The sequence below is a fragment of the Anomaloglossus baeobatrachus genome, chromosome 2 (assembly GCF_048569485.1).
Source record: "Anomaloglossus baeobatrachus isolate aAnoBae1 chromosome 2, aAnoBae1.hap1, whole genome shotgun sequence".
Taxonomy (NCBI): domain Eukaryota; kingdom Metazoa; phylum Chordata; class Amphibia; order Anura; family Aromobatidae; genus Anomaloglossus; species Anomaloglossus baeobatrachus.
The window spans coordinates 99,456,492-99,475,828 of NC_134354.1; the positions used below are offsets into that span (position 1 = coordinate 99,456,492).

Genomic DNA, 19,337 nt, shown 5'->3' on the forward strand with positions numbered 1-19,337 from the left:
ATGACAAAAATTGTAAAATAAGTAATTTCAATGCTTGCTACACCTCATTTTATGTTTCCCCTTTCCCTTTTCCCTGTTATAAATAAAGACAGTATACAAAATTGTTAAATGTCTGATGTTCACATACACATGTTCATGTACTACAATAAATTTTTCACCTAACTATAAGCAATATATGTAGGAGTCGGAGTCGGAGTCAGTGCAAGGGAAATTGAGGAGTCGGAGTCGAAGGTTTGGCTTACCGACTCCACAGCCCTGATAGAAGGTCAGGGAGCAGTTTGTGCAGCCAAACACTGTAACCTTCTATAGCTGGACATGAAAGGACTGTCTGTCACCTGTGGCATACCCGTGACAGATGGGCCCAGAATGGGTGCATATACACCCGGATGGGCCCAGGATGAGGACATATATACCAGGATAAGAACATACTTGTATATACGAGGATGGGGGACATATATACCAAGATGGGCCCAGGATGAGGACATACATACCAAATATGCCAGGATGGGCCCATATATACCAGGATGAGCCCAGGCAGGATGGGCACCATATATACCAGGATGGGGGACATACATACCAGGATGGAGGACATATATAGCTGGATGGGGCTTAGGATGGGGGACAAATATACCAGGATAGGAGACTTATATACCAGGATGGGGGACATATATACCAGGATGGGGACAAATATACTAGGATAAGGACAAATATACCAGAATAGGGGATATATATATATATATATATATATATATATATATATATATATATATATACTAGCTGTAGTACCCGGCGTTGCCCGGGATAGTAACTGTCTCTCTCTCTGTCTCTCTATGTATCTGTCTCTTTCTGTGTGTCTCAGTCTCTCTGTATGTCTCTTTCCCTGCCTGTCTCTCTCTGTCTGTGTGTTTGTCTCTTTCCCTGTCTGTCTCTGTATCTCTTTGTGTCTGTCTCTCTATCTGTCTCTCTCTGTCTGTCTCTTTCCCTGTCTGTATCTGTCTGTCTGTCTCTATCCATGTCTGTTTCTGTCTTTCTCTGTATCAGTCTGTCTCTCTCTATATCTTTGTCTGTCTGTCTCTGTGTCTGTCTCTGTGTGTCTGCCTCTGTATGTTTGTCTCTGTGTGTCTGTCTGTCTTTTTCCCTGTCTGACTCTGTGTTTCTGTCTGTCTATTTCCCTGCCTGTCTATTTCTCTATCTCTCTGTCTGTCTCTGTTTGTTTTTCTCTATCTGTCTCTCTGTCTCTCTTTTTCACTGTCAGTCTCTTTTCTTGTCTGTCTCTTTCCCTGTCTGTCTCTTTGTCTCTTTCCCTGTCTGTCTCTTTCCCTGTCTGCCTCTGTCTTCTTCTGTCCGTCTTTTTCCCTGTCTTCCTCTGTCTGTCTTTTTCTTTGTCTGTCTACCTTTTTCCCTGTCTGCCTCTGTTTGTCTACCTTTTTCCCTGTCTGTCTCTTTCTGTCTCGCTAGCTCTTTCCCTGTCTGCCTCTGTCTGTCTGTTTCTGTATATTTCCCTGTCTGTCTCTTTCGCTGTCTCTCTTTCCCTGCCTGTCTTTTTCCCTGTCTCTCTGTCTGTCCCTTTCCCTGTCTGCCTTTGTCTGTCTCTTTCCCTGTCTGTCTGTTTCCCTGTCTGCCTTTGTCTGTCTCTTTCCCTGTCTGTCTCTTTCCCTGTCTGCTTTTTCCCTGTCTGCCTGTCTGTCTTTCTGTGCCTATTTCTGTTTGTGCCTGTCTGCCTCTGTCTGTATCTCTCCCTGTCTGTCTCTGTCTCTTTCCCTGTCTGTCTGTCTCTCTCTGTCTCTCTCTCTCTCTATACGTCTCTCCACTGATATATTACCTCACACAGACGCTTCTTATACTATGAATGTCCTTTGATCTTTTAGCAACCAATCGGAGCTCCTATTAATGACCTGTAGCTCCCAGGCAGGGTTTTTTAAGAGTAACTGTAAAGTGCAGGGTTACATTTTCCCGTCAAAACATAGCCTATGACGTTCCCTGTGTCACATGAGGCGTCTGTGCAAAATTTCGCAATTGTAAATGCGACGGTGCGGATTCCTTTAGCGGACATACACACACACACAGCTTTATATATTAGATATATCAGGATGGGGACAAATATACCAGGATGGGGTACATATTTACCAGTAGGTGGCCCAGGATTGGGGACATTAGGACAGGATGGGTGACATTACTACATAATGAAGAGGCAGGGGCAACTTGTACGTCTTTATAGAATTTACAATGCTACATGGGCCCATACATCTGACCAACATGCGTAGGGGGCCCCAGGCCCAAACTTTGCACAGAGGTCTGCTGTGCAGAAGGGCTGCTGTTTGGAGGTGCGAACCAGAGGAGAAATAATCACCAAGAAAGGTCTAAGCCAGGAGGTCATGTAAAGGACAAAATCAGGATCCATAAGAATAGTCAAAACAAGGAACAATGATTACAAGAGGCAAAACAGATAGGACTGAGGCAGGAAAGCACTGGGTGTGGTGTTTTCTAGGGCTGAAGCAAGTAGCTGATGACTTCAGCTGAACAGCACACACACCTATTCTGTCAGACTGGAAAGTACTGCAGTCCCAGCCACTCTAACCTTAGAGGATGGACAGAGCCTATGCTGTCCGGAGCTTCTGATTCTGACATCTCCCCTATCACCAACACCACCCACAGAGTGAATACAGTGAAGATGTGTTTCAAAGGAGCTCCGTAATGACAAGCATGAAGGTCTTCAACAGGCCCTTGGCTGTCATAGCAACCCATCGTTGCCACATGATCGTGTCAAGGGAATGCTGATGGGTGTATAGAATGATGCACCCTCATCCAGTACGTTGTTCATGCCGCTGTCAGAGTTTGACAGTTGTGGTTGGAGCTCCCCTCCATCCGCGGCTGTTATAGGCAGGTCCTGGCTGTGTTTCACAGCCATTACCTTCTGCTCCTTACACCCCTGCCAACTTGTGCCATACATGTGTGGCGGATGTCAATAAAGGGTTGAAGGGGTATTCCCATCTCCAAGATCCTATCCCAATATATAGCAGGTGTAATAATAATAATAATAATAATAATAGCAAAAATCTCCAATTATCAATGTAGTATAGTTCTTCTGATTCACTATGTCACTTACCTCATATTCAGGGCATTGCAGGACCTAAGGTATCCATGGTTATGACCACTAGCAACTAATTGTTGGATGCCTAAAGTCCTGCAATGCCCTGAACATGAGGTAAGGGACATAGTGAATCAGGAGAACTCTACTACATTCATAATGGGAGGAATTTGCTAATGTCGCGGGCGGAGAGGGGTTTTTGGGGAACGCCGCTCGCCTGGGGGAATCTCTGGCGCTCGGGTCCGGTGCTTCTGCTTCTCGGTGGCTCGAGCACGGGGCCATACCCGGGGGCTCGAGCAGCGCCTCCTCGCCCACGAGTGAAAAGGGGGGAGGTTTGGTGGTGGGATGACGGTTGTGACGCCACCCACGGGGTTGTGGTGATGGTGGGCACCACCGCTGCTGGTGATGGGGGTTCCCGGGAGCGATGGCGGGGAGCAGCTGAGGTGTTGGCCCCTCCGTGGGTAGGGGCGGTTGGTCCCGGGGCCCCGGTTGGGGGTTTGGATGGATGGATGTTGGTGGGTAGGGGCTAGGTGCAGGTGCCGATGTGGGGAGGCAGCGCGGATGCGGGGCAGCGGTGCAGCGCTGTGCCGGATGGCACTGGTGTACTCACTCAGATAGTCAATGACAGAGTCTCTGGTAAACCAAACGGCTGGATGGATGGGGCCCACAGTCGGCTGCGGCTTCTTCACTCTCCCCGGACGGGTTGGTGGCGGCTGTCTTTCCCTGCACCTGTGTGTAAGTGTTTGACCCCTATGGATTCCCACGGGTGGTCCGCTCCCCGGCTTGTACGTGTCAGGAGAGCCCGTTTTGCCCGCAGGCGCTAGTCCTTGGATCTCTGGCCATTGGCGGTGGCTCTTACCCGAACGGGTTGGGCTGTTGCCTTCTGACGGGACTTGGGTGGGAATGAACCCCTGAGGTCCAGACCGCAATCAGAGAATTTGACCGTTACGGCGGCATCTGAGCCTAGTCGGGGTCTGAGTACCCTGCCTTGGTGCTTAGCTTCCCTCCGTTCCCCGGTTCGGTACCGGCGGGCCACCGCCCGGCCCCCGGTCCTACGGTTCCGCGGACGTCCACTAACTCCTGCAGACGGCCACCACCATCTGCCGACCTTGCTGACGGTGCCTCGGCTCCGACCCAGACACTCAGTCTCTCCACTTCAACCTCCAACGCTCCACTGCCTTTGCCCTCCAAACTCTAACTCCTACTTCAACTAACTGACTTTTTCACGCCTCCAGGCCTGTGAACTCCTCGGTGGGTGGGGCCAACCACCTGGCTCCGCCCCACCTCGTGTGGACATCAGACCCTGGAGGAGGCAACAAGGGTTTTTGTTTGACGGATGGTCCCTACCAGGAAGGGGGGTGTGTATATGTGTGATGGTGTTCTGTGACCCCTGGGGTCCAAGGGGTCACACTAATATTAATATTATGACACCTACTGCATATTGGATCTGGAGCTGGGAATAACCCTTTTAAGGCTGGCATTACACCCTTCAACGTACACCTTTTAACTTTGACTGCCACAGTTAGGTAAGTGGTGCTCAGTATCCATATGTCACGCTCCCCAGGTCCCCTGCCACGCTCTCCGGCTCTCCTGCCTCGCTCCCCGGCTCCCCTGCCACGCTCCCCGGCTTCCCTGCCTCGCTCCCCGGCTCCTCTGCCAGGCGTCCCCCGCTCCACAGCCTCCAGGCCCCATCACCTGCGGTCCCCAGGCGGCCCGGTCCCCGCTCCCGGCGCCCGTCGGCAGCTCTGCTCCAGCCCGGCTCTCCTGCCTCCTGTTCACCGCTCCCTGCCCTGGCTTCTGGCACCCGGGCCTCGCGCATGCGCATTAGGGTGCGCGCGCGGTCATTGACCCTCTCTTAAAGGGCCAGTGTCCTCCAACAGGATATTGAAGGATCAGGTACTGGGTATATAGGGGGATCCTTTCCAAGTGGGCGGGGCCTGTTCTTCGTGTTTTCTAAGCTAGGAGTCAGGTCTCCTTGTGTCTTGTGATATACTCACCTATCTCTCTCGTAGAGCCGCTCCTGCCTCGCCAACCGGTCCTGACGATACCCGAACCCCGAACGGTGACGGCCTGCCATCCCGTCAGTTCCTACCATCTCCGATCCCTGTGGTGACCCGCCTTCTCACTCCATTGGTTCCGGACTCTGCCTGACGTCATCTCGGCCTCCGAACCTGAGCTCCGTCACCCGGACTACCATCAGAGACCCCGTGGTCCCAGGGACTCCTTCACTCCAATCCTCTGAACGGACTGTCCTGCTAGTGCTCCGGCTACCGGGCACCTTGCCCTCGGTGAGGTGTTCAGCCCAGTGGATCCACCTCCTGGGTCTGCCCGTCCACCTGGCCCTAACACCATACACAATCAAACAGTATAGTGTCCCAAGAAATATATACAATAAAGTTCAGATATACTGTAGATACGGCAGTATTTTTAAATCTTTAATGCAGCTCCTGGAGACAAGTCATGTGAGACACAAAACGTCTGTCATGCCGGTTTTGTGAAAAGTGAGCTTGCATAAGCCTGTCTGCCCTAATGGTCATGGATTAAAAAAACCTGTGGTGAGTGCTGCATCCATTTCAGAACGTTATAGTATATACAGTAACCTTAACTTGTGCTGGTAATATGGATTATTTCTTAGCAAAGAAAGCCAAGTGTTAGGTATTTAAACCCAAACAGTGTTAATCAGTTCAAAGTATTTTTAGACTTGTGTGATAGCGCTAATTGAAACAGCTTTAATATATCACATTTGTCACACCTATCACATGAAAATCCTGTTCACAAAGTGTGTTCCTCAAGAAATATACAAAAAAAACATAACGGGATCATTAGGCTGTATTTAATTTATTTTTGTAATTTAATGTTTGTTTGTTTTTAAATTATCATAAAATATTTAGTGATAGAATAAAAAACTTAATATATTAAACTGTAACTATAAAGCGAACTTTACACACAGCGACATCGCTAGCGATGTCGCTGGTGAAAGCACCCGCACCCGTCGGTTGTGCGTCACGGGCAAATCGCTGCCCGTGGCGCACAACATCGCTAGGAACAGTCACACATACTTACTTGCCTAGTGACGTCGCTGTGGGCGGCGAATCGCCTCCTTTCTAAGGGGGTGGTTCGTTCGGCGTCACAGTGACGTCACTAAGCGGCCGCCCAATAGAAGCGGAGGGGCGGAGATGAGCGGGCCGAACATTCCGCCCACCTCCTTCCTCATTGCGGGCGGCCGCAGGTACGAGGTTGTTCCTCGTTCCTGCGGTGTCACACATAGCGATGTGTGCTGCCGCAGGAACGACGAACGACATGGTACCTACAGCAGCAACGAGAATCAGGATAGGAACGACTGGACAACGATCAACGATTTGGTAAGTAATTTTGATCATTAACCGGTCTTTCCTGTGTTCCACACGCAACGACGTCTCTAACGAGGCCGGATGTTGGTCACGAATTCCGTGACCCCCAACGACATCTCGTTAGCGATGTCGTTGCGTGTAAAGCCCGCTTAAGGCTGGGGCCACACGGGGATTACTGCGATCCTCTAGCATGACACTCGGCTCACGCTGGCAGTACAACAGAGCCGAGTGTCATGCTAGTATCCATGCGACTGAGGTCCGACTGTGTGAGCGGACCTCATCTGCGAGGGGAGGGCCGGCGCTGAGGAGGGGCGGGCCGGCTCTGAGGAGGGAGGGATTTCTCTCCCTCTCTCCTCCGTAGCCGGCTATTGCGATTCTCGCTCTGCACGCGCAGTACACCGGTGTACTGCGAGTGCAGTGCGATTTTTTTCTTCTCTCGCTCCATCCACTGGAATGGGTGCGAGACAAAAGAGTCTTGCATTACAATCGCAGCATGCTGCGATTGTTTTCTCGGTCCGATTAGGGCTGAGAAAATAATCGCTCATGTGCGCTGACACACAGGCTAAAATTGGTCCGAGTGGAATGCGATGTTTTATCGCACTCCACTCGCACCGATTTTCTCGCTGTGTGGCTTAGGCCTAACTGCTGCTAAAATGGTGCATGTAAAATGCTTTTACATTAGTAAAAAGGTATAAACATATTTTTCTATACATACCGTGTTTCACCGCAAATAAGTCTTACCCCGAAAATAAGCCCTAACATTGTTTTTGGAATATGATTGAAATATAAGCCCTACTCCAAAAATAAGCCCTAGTTACAGTCAGAACTGGCATTTGGGGAGTGGAGGGAAGGGGGTGACTGGTGAACTGCCCAGAGCCCCTACTCTCTTATAATTCCCCAACATTTCCATTCCAAGGTTAAAACTGGTTAAGGACCTTTGGTGATATCAAAGTCAAGTGAGCATGATGTCATCAAAGGTCCTTTAATTGCAGAAATCTAGAGGAATTGAAGAGTAGATAGGCTAGTAGGTACCATATGTGCAGTATGTATATTTATATGTATATGTTCAGTGTGTGATGACATGATTATATTTAAATATATAAATTTGTTTTTATAGGCTATTATTTATTGGACCTCATATATAGTTTCTACTTTAAATTAAATTTAAGGCATATATCACATGGTACTACACTGACCTTTGTGCGTCAGGTTTTAAAATATTTTACTCTTTCATATAAACTGTAATGTACCGTATTTTTCATTTCATAAGATGCACCGTATTATAAGACGCAATCCAAATTTAGAGCTAATAAAGGTAAACAAAACAAGGGGTCCATCTTATACTCCGTTGGTGTCTTACCAGGTGGGGGGCAGCAGCGATGGTGGAGCGGGGTCACAGAGTTAGGGGCAGTGCTGGCATGTGGAGCAGGGCGGTGCGACTGATGTCCAAGATGCTCTATCGGCGGTGCGGGCTTCAAAGAAATGGCGCTCGGATTTGGCGCATGCGCACATTGAGCTCTTGGCTCAATGACAAGCCGAGAGCTCATCTGCGCATGTTCCACCTCCGGGCACCATTTTTGTTGTCCGCTGCTGGGAGATCAATGGTACGTACCCGGAGCGTGCCCAGTTGCCGAGAGCTCCATCTGCGTACGACTCCGGGTGCCATTATTTGAAGTCCGCACAGACGACAGAGCATCTAGGACACCCGCTGCACCGCCCTGCTCCACATAGCCAGCACAGCCCACACAGCAGGCAGCACAGCCCCCACGGCAGCCAGCACAGCCTCCACCACAGCCAGCACAGCTTCCACTGCAGCCAGCACAGCTTCCAATGCAGCCAGCCCCCACTGCAGCCAGCACAGCTTCCACTGCAGCCAGCCCCCACTGCAGCCAGCACAGCCCACACTGCAGCCAGCACAACCCCCACTGCAGCCAGCACAGCTTCCACTGCAGCCAGCCCCCACTGCAGCCAGCACAGCCCACACTGCAGCCAGCTCAGCTTCCACTGCAGCCAACACAGCCCCCACAGCAGCCATCACAGCCCTCACCACAGTCAGCACAGCCCCCACTGCAGCCAGCACAGATCCCACAGCAGCCAGCAGAGCCCCCCTTAATACCGTATAAGAATATAGTACTCCAATTTGTGATCACATACAGGTTTATTTATTGTAGGAGTTTATTCCCACACTGTTCTTGTCCATAATTATAGAGGGGGACCATGCAGCCATTTTGACAAAATGATCTTAGCGACATTATATTGTTTATGTCTAGTGAATATTGTTATATTCGAATATATGTTTATATTTTAGTTAAATTATATATGTGGATTGTTGTTCATGGAAAAAGAAAAGACATCCCCTGAAAATAAGCCTTAGCTTATCTTTCAGAGCAAAAAATAATATGAGCTGGTCTTATTTTTGGAGAAACACAGTAGTGCCACACCTGTCCATGTGTAGAGTCTGGTATGGCAGCTAAGCTACATGAAAGTGAAGGTGACCAAGCTGCAATACCACGAACAATCTGTGGACATTTGTAGCAATGTGTTTAAAATTCTGTACAACACCTTTTAATGTTTAGAACTACAGGTATGTGAGCTACTCCTAGGAGTGACATGACATCGATTCATCTATTCATTAAAGGGCTTTTCCAGGAATTTAAGAAATTTCCTATGTCACTCTATGTAACTGCAGGATAGCCGAATTGTAAGTGTGCAATGTGCACACTGTCAGGATGCTCCTATATTTCCAAAGGGAGTTGACGGTCATTTGCCAACTAGATTCTCATTTGAAATCTCTCAATATTCTCTTAAGAGACGTAAATCACTGTTACGTCTATTTCTCCAGTATGAGACTAGTGACAGGTTCAGGGTTAGAGTCTTTCATTGTCATGTAAGACTCTTTATATTAAATGTAGTTTCCCTTCCTTTGGTGAGTAAAGGGTTAATGTCAATTTCTCCTTTCCAGCAGCATTCTCATTACCTCTCCTCAGGTGCTTCCGACCACTCCCATTCTCTATATATACTCTCTTCTCCCAGAAGCTAGGCCTTGATGTGGAAGGAGCTGGTGGAGCCTTTATCGCAAGTAGCTGGGTAGGCTGCAGTCCTTGTGCTGACTGCAGCCGTGAGTCATTTGTTGTTATCCCCTATCTGTCTTTCCTTTCCCTGGTGTTATATTAGTGCAGCATTGGGGCTAGCGTTCCTCACCTGCCAGCTCACTAGTCAGGGCCTACCAGGTTTTCAGGTAAGCTGTTCAGCGACAGGTGCAGAATCTGTATAGGGACTGGCTAGAAGTACAGGGTACAGCTGCAGGTGAGTGCAGGAGGTGTCCCATCTTCCCCCTGCACTAGCGCTAAGGGCCACCATTGTTATAGCGTCCCCGGTGCACCCCTTATTTTGTTGTGTGTTCCGCCGTACGCCAGACTTCCCATAGTCACACCGTGACAAGCACCCACTTGTGCAGGAAATAAAGGGGAATCCTGACATTGTGCACATTGCACACTGTCACAATTTGACAATCTGCAGTCACATAGAGTAATTGAAGAAATGTTTCTTGAACCCAGAACCCTTTCAATAGGGGATTTTAACAAGTGGGTCACATATGCGTTTATCAGTTATTACATAAAGCTATCTTCCCACAACATTTTTTTTCTAGTTTTTTGGCCTTGATCTGCTCCAAAATCCTCCTCACAAAAACTTGGAAAACTCTTCCTATTCTTTTCTATGGTAAGAACACATTGCTGTTCATATGAAGACTTTTCTGTCTTTTTATCCTGAGGAGGTTCTAAAATTGCCAACAGGTTATTAAAACAGTGTGAGGAAATTCTTTGAAAAGGATGAAGAAGAATTCCGCTTCAATCTACAGATGTAGCCACATTTACCTTGAAACAGATAATGCAACACTGGGGTATCACTGCGTAAAAAACTGTAATTTGGCACAATGACATTTGTCAATGGTCTGTGCAATGTTAAGTTATCTTAATTCACTTGAAGAGAACCTGTCATGCGATTCTTGCTGCTCAACCATGGGCAGAATAATCAGAGCCTAGCTGTATGATTGCAGCCATGTATATATTTTCTAGGAAATGTTCCAGTACTGCTCCAAGTGACTGACAGATCTCTCATTATGGGTGCGCTTACACGAGTGTTGAAATCGGACAGACGAGTGCAATGTGAGAAAATCTCGCATTGCACTCGGACCAATGTTAGCCAATGAGGGAGAGCAGTTGGTCAGCTTTTCTTGCATCTAGATTCTGGATGCGAGAAAAGTAGCAGCATGCTGCGATTTTCTGCAAGAGTCGTATCTCTCGCACCCATTCAAGTGAATGGATGCGAGAGAAACATTGGACTGCACTCGGATGTTATCCCAGTGCAGTGCGATATACGCACAAGCTGACAATGGAGGAGATCGGGGGATTAACCCCTGCCTCTCCTTCGCAGCGCCCGCCCTCAGCTTCTCAGCTGTGACCTGATTGCAAGATCAGGTCACAGTCGCATGACACTCGGCTCACGCTCGCAGCAGAGCCTGAGTCGGGGGTCATTAGCATATTGCATCTGATGCTGTCTCAACGGATGCCACACGCTCGTGTGAATCCAGCCTATGAAAGATACCTGTCAATCACCTGAGGGTGGGGAGAAGCCAACCGAAGACCATAGCCATCGATGAGACTAGTCCAGCGCCCTATTACGTAATATGTTTTTTTCAAACTCTGCAATCTGCAATGCTCAGACTTTTCGGGGATTCCAATCTTAAAATGTCTTTTCTGGCTTCCTGTCATACCATGAATGCTGATACTGATGTTATCAGCAAGATAGTACACAACCACAATCCATTTCTGGAAAGTGTCAGAGCTGGAATAGGAAACTTCATTTATCAACTTCTGACAGATTGATAGCATTAAACTGTCACCGAAGACAAACAGGAATTATGCAATTAATTTACCATTGCATTTAAGGATTAAATCACAATGAAAAAAAACCCCAAAACACTCAACAACATGATACAGCAAAATGGACTTTCATACTATGAAAGTTAAGCTGGGAACTCGAAGGACTAAATGCTCTTGCACATTTTAGGCTAAATTTGCACAATGCATAAATGTCTTTTTTTCTGCTGTGCATTTGTGTGCGGGGAAAAAGGTCAAGAAAAATTGATGAGATCTATATAACTTTCATGCCCTCTGTACTTTGTTTACACAATTGAAACTGGAAAAAAATTAAATAAGATTTGTGCCAGCACTGAAATCATGACAGTAATTAAACAGTTAAGCTTTATTAGATAAAAAAAAAAAAACGTTAAAATTGACATACAAAAATCCCAACATAGAGACACAAAGACCTCTGACGAAGCATTTGTGAAATGTGCGGTGGGTGTTTGGTTGGTGAGCTCCTTATTATTAACCACACTCTGTGTCTACATCTACCTTCATTGTTCCTGATTCTCTTTGTGGGACACATATTAGCTGGTACTTCAATCTCCATCATTGTATGGACATAGATACTGTCCCATTGGTGGGTGTGGACTCATTGCATCAGTGGACCAGGTTCACCCTGGAGGGGCATGACTAAGCACCTGCCTCATCTTCACTAGAGCCTTTGATGGTGAAGTTTGGCTTGTGCTGGTAGGTAGCCACCAGATACCACTCCAGAGGAACTCTCAGTAATGTATCAGCTGACCCCAGGAATCAGGTAGGCACGTACGGACTAAGGTGCAGGCAGGACGGCTGGAACAGCCTGGACAGCTGGTACAGGCTTGATGGTTGGAACAGATTGGCAGGCTGGTACTAGCAGGTGGGTACTGATACACCGGAGAGGTTATGGAACACAAGCATAGGTTAGCGAGCACAGGATACGAGCACAGGACATGGAACCTGACAACTAGCAGACATGCACTAAGTGAATGAACACGTTATTCAGGCACCTCTCATAGGGGAAGGATGCATTAAATACCCAGCCGTAGGCTGAGAGGCACTTCCGGGTTAGGGCACACTGACCCTTTAAGAAAGGGAAGAAGTGTGTGCACCCTGAGAGCTGTCCCAGGAGATCTGTGCTGCGTGCGTAGGCCCCTGGGGCTGAAAGTAGTAACGGGCCGAAGCCACCGCTGAACCACTGAGAAGGTGTATGAGCGAGCGTCCCTACCGGGCGGAGGAGTTGGGACACTGCTGGGATGCCAACGTTACAAATGCTTTCATTGTGTAATGTTTTTCTATGATTGGTGCCTTTTATTATTGGGATTCCCACAAGTGGCTCATCCACCAATTTGCCTTTGTCTGTATTTTGGCATTTTTGCATATCCCGTTGAATGTCTTGTAATTAATAAAGCTTAACTGTTTTAATTACTGTCATTTCAGTCCTGGCACACATCATCATCATCATCATCTTGTTTCAGTTTACTTTACGTCTTTATTTCCTCTTGGGACACTGAGGTGCGGTGTGAATTTGTTACCTGTGGCATATCAATTTCTGTTGCGGTAAATACTATGTGTTTTAATTGCATTGCATTTTTCCCATATACTTGAATGAGATGTGGAAAATCCAGATTATCCATAGATAAAAAATGCATATGCAGCACAAATAGATGTAAACCACACACAAGTTAGGTAAATGAGCAAACAGAAAGTTTCCAAAACAAAGTAATTTAATTTAAAATTTGACATGTCAAAAAGAGACTAAAACTACAACAGAAAAAATGCAATAAAATTGCACATGAAAACAAACTAGGAGCATAATTAAAATTGAAATTAAAATTGTGTTACCTTAATTAGCTAAATGGTGCAGGAAAGATGCTTTAGGCTTTGTGCGCACTGGAAAATTGAATTTTCTCAAGAAAATTCCGCAAGCACTGAAAGATTACCGCACCCGCGGTAAAAAAAAACGCAGCAAACCGCACCCAAACACCGCATGCGGTTTGCTGCGGCTTTACCGCGGTATTGTTCGCGGTATTGCCGCGGTTTTGCCGCGTGCGGGTTGGTACATGTGCTTTAATGCATTCAATGCAATAAAGCACATTGAAGAAAAAAGAAAAAAAAAATGTCCTTAGATAGCAGATAGATAGATAGAGAGATAGCTAGATAGTAGTGATGGGAAATCTAGTTCATTTTGGTGATTAGTTCACCATGAACTAGTTCACTGAAAAGATTAGTTCAAAAGATTAGTTCATTTAGTTCAGTATTTCTCTCCACCCTGTCCTGTGAGGAGGTGACAGGAAATGCATCACTTGACCTGTGAACTAAATGAACTATATGAGCTGCTGAACTAAATGTTCTACTGAGAATGAATCAGGACGGCCTAGTTCAGTCTGATGCATGTCACTGAGCCCAGCAGCGCCCCCTGTGGTAGTGTAGAGTACTGACCCATAATGAATGTGTATGAGGGAGCTGAGAAGCAGTTCAGCAGCCACCATTTTGAGAACAGAACAGTAGCCAGTGGTAAAGATTTTAGCAAGACTGATCTAGGCTACATGAGGCTGATCCTCTACAGGAGGCTGTTCCTCTACAGGAATGTATAGAAATTACAGGCTTCACCACATATACTGGAGGTGCTAATGGGATAAGGAGTCATATAGTAAAAAGAATCCCAGCACTCGAATGAAAACAAGGGGGAAATTATGCAAAAGTGAATTTATTGATACACTGCAAAAGGAACCTAACCAGAGCAACTTTTGCATAATTTCCCCCTTGTTTTCATTCGAGTGCTGGGATTCTTTTTACTATGTTCCTCTACAGGAGGCTGATCCTCTACAGGAGGCCGATCCTCTACAGGAGGCCGATCCTCTACAGGAGGCCGATCCTCTACAGGAGGCTGTTCCTCTACAGGAGGCTGTTCCGCTACAGGAGGCCGATCCTCTACAGGAGGCCGATCCTCTACAGGAGGCCTATCCTCTACAGGAGGCCGATCCTCTACAGGAGGCTGATCCTCTACAGGAGGCCGATCCTCTACAGGAGGCTGATCTTATCACACAAACAGGTGAGGGGCATGAACCACACACAGAAACACACACACTCTCTCATTCACACATATGAGCTGTGTCTGCCTACTGTGCAATTTCTGTTTGTATTAACCCCTTCACGACCGCGGGCCGTAAAATTACGTCCTATTTTAACGTGACTTAACGACCAGGGACGTAATTTTACGGCCTAAACTTCATTTGATTGCCGTGGCCATAGCAACGGCTTTCAAATGATGTCCCCTGCTGTTTCTTACAGCAGGGGACCTTTGCTTGACCCCAGGGGGGGTGGCATCGCCACCCCCCATAGGCGATCGATGTGATTGGCTGTTCAAATCGGAACCGCCAATCACATTGATCACGCTGTTTTCGGCAAAAAAAAATGCCAAAAATGGTGTGATCCTGTAAAATCCAGCTAGGACCGGAGCTGCAGCAGCTCCGATCATTAGCTGGAAGCAAGCAGACACCGTGGCCCCCCCGCAGCACTGATTGGAGCGATCGTGCTATGACGCGCAATCGCTCCAATCAGCGTGCAAAAGGGGCTGTCTGACCTGGCGGTGACCGCTCTCCCAAGGCTTGTTTTAGCCTGGAGACCCCTCCCCCAGCCATTCTGCGCTTGCATCCGCTGGGAGTTGTAGTGCCACGCTGCCCGCTGCTGCTGCTGCTTTCGCTTTCGCTTTCGCCTGATCTCTGCTGCCGCCGCCACTTCATCTCTGCTGCCGCCGCTGTTTTTCCAGGTGCCCGACCTCTGCTGCCCCCCCCTGATCTCTGCTGCCCCCTTCCCCCCCCCGATCTCTGCTGCCCCCTCCCCCCCCCCCCCCCCCGCCCCCGATCTCTGCTGTTGTCGCCACCTTCCGCTGCCTGATCTTTGCAGCCGCTGCTCCCCAGTGATCTGTGCTGTCCCCGTATCTCTGCTGCCCCCCCCGATCTCTGCTGCCCCCCCCCGATCTCTGCTGCCCCCCCCCCCGATCTCTGCTGCCCCCCCCGATCTCTGCTGCCCCCCCCGATCTCTGCTGCCCCCTCCCGATCTCTGCTTCCGTCGCCACCTTTCCCGGTGCACGACCGCCGCGTGATCTGTGCTGCCCCCCCGATCTCTGCTGCCCCCCGATCTCTGCTGCCCCCCCCCGATCTCTGCTGCCCCCCCCCCCGATCTCTGCTGCCCCCCCCCCCCCCCCCGATCTCTGCTGCCGTCGCCACCTGATCTTTGCAGCCGGCGCTGCCTGATCTGCCCCTTCCCCCACTCTGATCGCTCTGTAACACCCCCCCCTCGGCTTCTCCTGTCCCCCCCTCGGCTTCTCCTGTCCCCCCCTCGGCTTCTCCTGTCCCCCCCTGTCGTCCCCTCACCTGCTGCTGCCGCTGTCTGGATCCTCCTGCCTGAGTGTCTGACGGCTTCATCATCCAGACTCATCTGCGTCTTCCTGGGTCCTAGCTTCCTTCTGCAGTCTGGTGACTGATCTTCCTGCTGGTCCTGTGAGTATAATTTATTATTTTTTTTTTTCCCTTGTTGCTTTTTTTTTTTTGTATTTCATCTGTCTGTGCGTCCTGCAGCCGCCGAGCGCAGATCCATGATGCATATCACGGATCTGCGTCCGAGCTCAGTTTAGCGCAGGATTTTTTTTTTTTTTTCCACGTATCAGTGATTGCTTTTTACACCTTATCCGCCGAGCGCAGATCCATGATGCATATCACGGATCTGCGTCCGAGCTCAGTTTAGCGCAGGATTTTTTTTTTCCCCCCCGTATCAGTGATTGCTTTTTACACCTTATCCGCCGAGCGCAGATCCATGATGCATATCACGGATCTGCGTCCGAGCTCAGTTTAGCGCAGGATTTTTTTTTTTTTTTCCCCGTATCAGTGATTGCTTTTTACACCTTATCCGCCGAGCGCAGATCCATGATGCATATCACGGATCTGCGTCCGAGCTCAGTTTAGCGCAGGATTTTTTTTTTCCCCCCCGTATCAGTGATTGCTTTTTACACCTTATCCGCCGAGCGCAGATCCATGATGCATATCACGGATCTGCGTCCGAGCTCAGTTTAGCGCAGGATTTTTTTTTTCCCCCCCGTATCAGTGATTGCTTTTTACACCTTATCCGCCGAGCGCAGATCCATGATGCATATCACGGATCTGCGTCCGAGCTCAGTTTAGCGCAGGATTTTTTTTTTTTTTTCCCCGTATCAGTGATTGCTTTTTACACCTTATCCGCCGAGCGCAGATCCATGATGCATATCACGGATCTGCGTCCGAGCTCAGTTTAGCGCAGGATTTTTTTTTTCCCCCCCGTATCAGTGATTGCTTTTTACACCTTATCCGCCGAGCGCAGATCCATGATGCATATCACGGATCTGCGTCCGAGCTCAGTTTAGCGCAGGATTTTTTTTTTTTTTTCCCCGTATCAGTGATTGCTTTTTACACCTTATCCGCCGAGCGCAGATCCATGATGCATATCACGGATCTGCGTCCGAGCTCAGTTTAGCGCAGGATTTTTTTTTTTTTTCCCCGTATCAGTGATTGCTTTTTACACCTTATCCGCCGAGCGCAGATCCATGATGCATATCACGGATCTGCGTCCGAGCTCAGTTTAGCGCAGGATTTTTTTTTTTCTTTTACGGACGCCTTTTTAGTATGTTTCATTTTTATGATTCCAAATTTTAAATCTAGTTATTTTCTTTTTCTTTCTAGATTTTTTATTTGTCTACTCAAAGAAAATAAAGAAACACACACACACACACACACACACACACACACACACACTAATAAAGTTTAGTTTGTTGGGTTTTTTTGGTTTTTTTTTCCACGCCCCACACACCCTACACAATGTCCCACTTGCGCCGCTCATCCCGACCACAACTTTTTTCAGCCCAGGAGGCATATGACCATATTGCCTCCGAAACCGAGAGTGAGGGAGAAGACCCCACATTCTTGTACTCGTCCCACTCCGACTCCTCTTCCTCCTCCTTCAGTGAAGAAGAAGAAGTACGAAGAAGACGCAGAAGAAGAAGTGGACATCAGCCAAGAGTGAGTGACCCCCAATCCAGCACTAGTGCTACTGCCCCCCAATCCAGCACTAGTGCTACTGCCCCCCAATCCAGCACTAGTGCTACTGCCCCCCAATCCAGCACTAGTGCTACTGCCCCCCAAACCAGCACTAGTGCTAGTGCCCCCCAGCCTAGCACTAGTGATCCCCTCTGGTCCTCGGCCCCTGCAAACTTTGCACCACGGATTCCGGACTTCATCCCCCAATCAGGAATCCAGTTTGAGACTGCCAACCTCAGTGAACTAGATTTTTTCAAAGTCTTTTTCACTGAGCAGTTCATAAGTCTCATGGTGGTGCAAACCAATTTGTACGCCGAACTTTTTTTGGCTCAAAACGCTGCTTCCTCATTTTCTGACTGGTCTCCCGTTGACGCAGTTGAAATGATGAAGTTCTGGGGTCTGGTTCTTAATATGGGGTTGGTGAAGAAGCCTGAAATCCGCAAATACTGGAGTGTAGATATTATAAATAACACTCCAGTATTTCGCATGGTAATGACCCGTCACCGTTTCGAGTCAATCCATAAATTTCTCCATTTCAGGGACAATTCGGAGTGTCTTCCCCGAGATGACCCGAATTTTGAAAGACTTTTCAAAATTCGTCCGGTCATCGATCACTTCAGCAACAAGTTTGCTGAAGTGTACATTCCCGAAAGGGAAATCTGCGTGGATGAAACCCTCATCCACTTCAAGGGAAGGCTGGGATTCCGTCAGTACCTGCCCAACAAGAGGGCCAGGTATGGAATCAAACTCTATAAACTCTGCGAGAGTACCTCAGGGTATACTCTCAGGTTTAGAGTTTATGAGGGAAAAGACACCAAGATCGAACCCCCAGAATGCCCACCTTCTCTGGGGGTGAGTGGGAAAATAGTGTGGGATTTGGTGCACCCACTGCTGGATAAGGGTTATCACTTGTATGTTGATAACTTTTATACCAGCATCCCACTATTCAGATCCCTCTCTGCCAGAGCTACTGCAGCGTGCGGTACTGTGCGCAGAAACCAGAGGGGTCTCCCTACGTCGCTAACTGGGCAGCTGCTCCGAAAGGGCGAGAGCAGAGCCCAGTGTAGCGACAACATGCTTGTGGTCAAGTTCAGAGACAAGAGGGACGTCTTTTTGTTGACCACAATCCATGATCCTGGCACCACCACCACCACAGTTCGGGGTTCTCTTTCACAGGTCCAGAAACCTAACTGTGTCCTGGGGTACAACCGGTACATGGGGGGAGTTGATCTCTCTGATCAAGTCCTCCAGCCCTACAGTGCAGCACGAAAGGCTAAGGTGTGGTACAAGAAGCTGGCTGTGCACCTCGTACAGATGGCACTGTACAACGCGTTCGTGCTATCACGATGTGCAGGCAGCACCAACACCTTCCTTCAGTTCCAGGAGGCAGTGGTCAAGGCCCTGATGTTTGGAGATCAGGAGGCAGCGGCCCCCAGTACCTCTGGAACTGAAGGTTCTCGTTTTGTACAAGGGCAACATTTCCTAGGCAAGGTCCCGCAAGCAGCCAGAAAAGGTAGGACACAGAGAAAGTGTAGAGTGTGCCACAGGAACGGGATTAGAAAGGACACAACATGGCAATGCGACACCTGCCCCGACACACCTGGACTCTGCATCCCGGACTGTTTCAGAATCTACCATACATACATGCCAACCTGACATACTCCCCACAACTCACACAACATACACACACAAAAAAAAAACGGCACTCACACATACCATTCTGACTTATTCCCCTCAACTCACATAACACACACAGCCAAAAAAAAAAAATTAAAAAAAAAAAGCACTCCCATGCCAACTTGACATTATCTCCAACACATGCCAACCTGACGTTCACTCCTGTAATAAAAATACATACTTTCATCTTCAAGACGCAACACTAATTTTGGGATGGGGCATTGATCCAGGGAACTAGTCTGATTGC

The 19,337-nt window shown here is 48.4% G+C and overlaps 2 long non-coding RNA genes across 2 annotated transcripts in view; one reads left to right on the top strand and one right to left on the bottom strand.

Annotated features, from left to right (window-relative positions):
- The window catches only part of LOC142283911 (uncharacterized), a 79,225-nt gene extending 73,997 nt beyond the window's left edge, over window positions 1–5,228 (top strand). The window contains exon 3 of the long non-coding RNA XR_012745491.1: window positions 5,101–5,228. This is a non-coding gene — a long non-coding RNA (uncharacterized LOC142283911). The remainder of the gene's footprint in view (window positions 1–5,100) is intronic.
- Window positions 1–15,903, bottom strand: part of LOC142283900 (uncharacterized) — a 75,649-nt gene extending 59,746 nt beyond the window's left edge. The window contains exon 1 of the long non-coding RNA XR_012745480.1: window positions 15,722–15,903. This is a non-coding gene — a long non-coding RNA (uncharacterized LOC142283900). The remainder of the gene's footprint in view (window positions 1–15,721) is intronic.
- Between the last annotated feature and the right edge of the window lie 3,434 nt (window positions 15,904–19,337).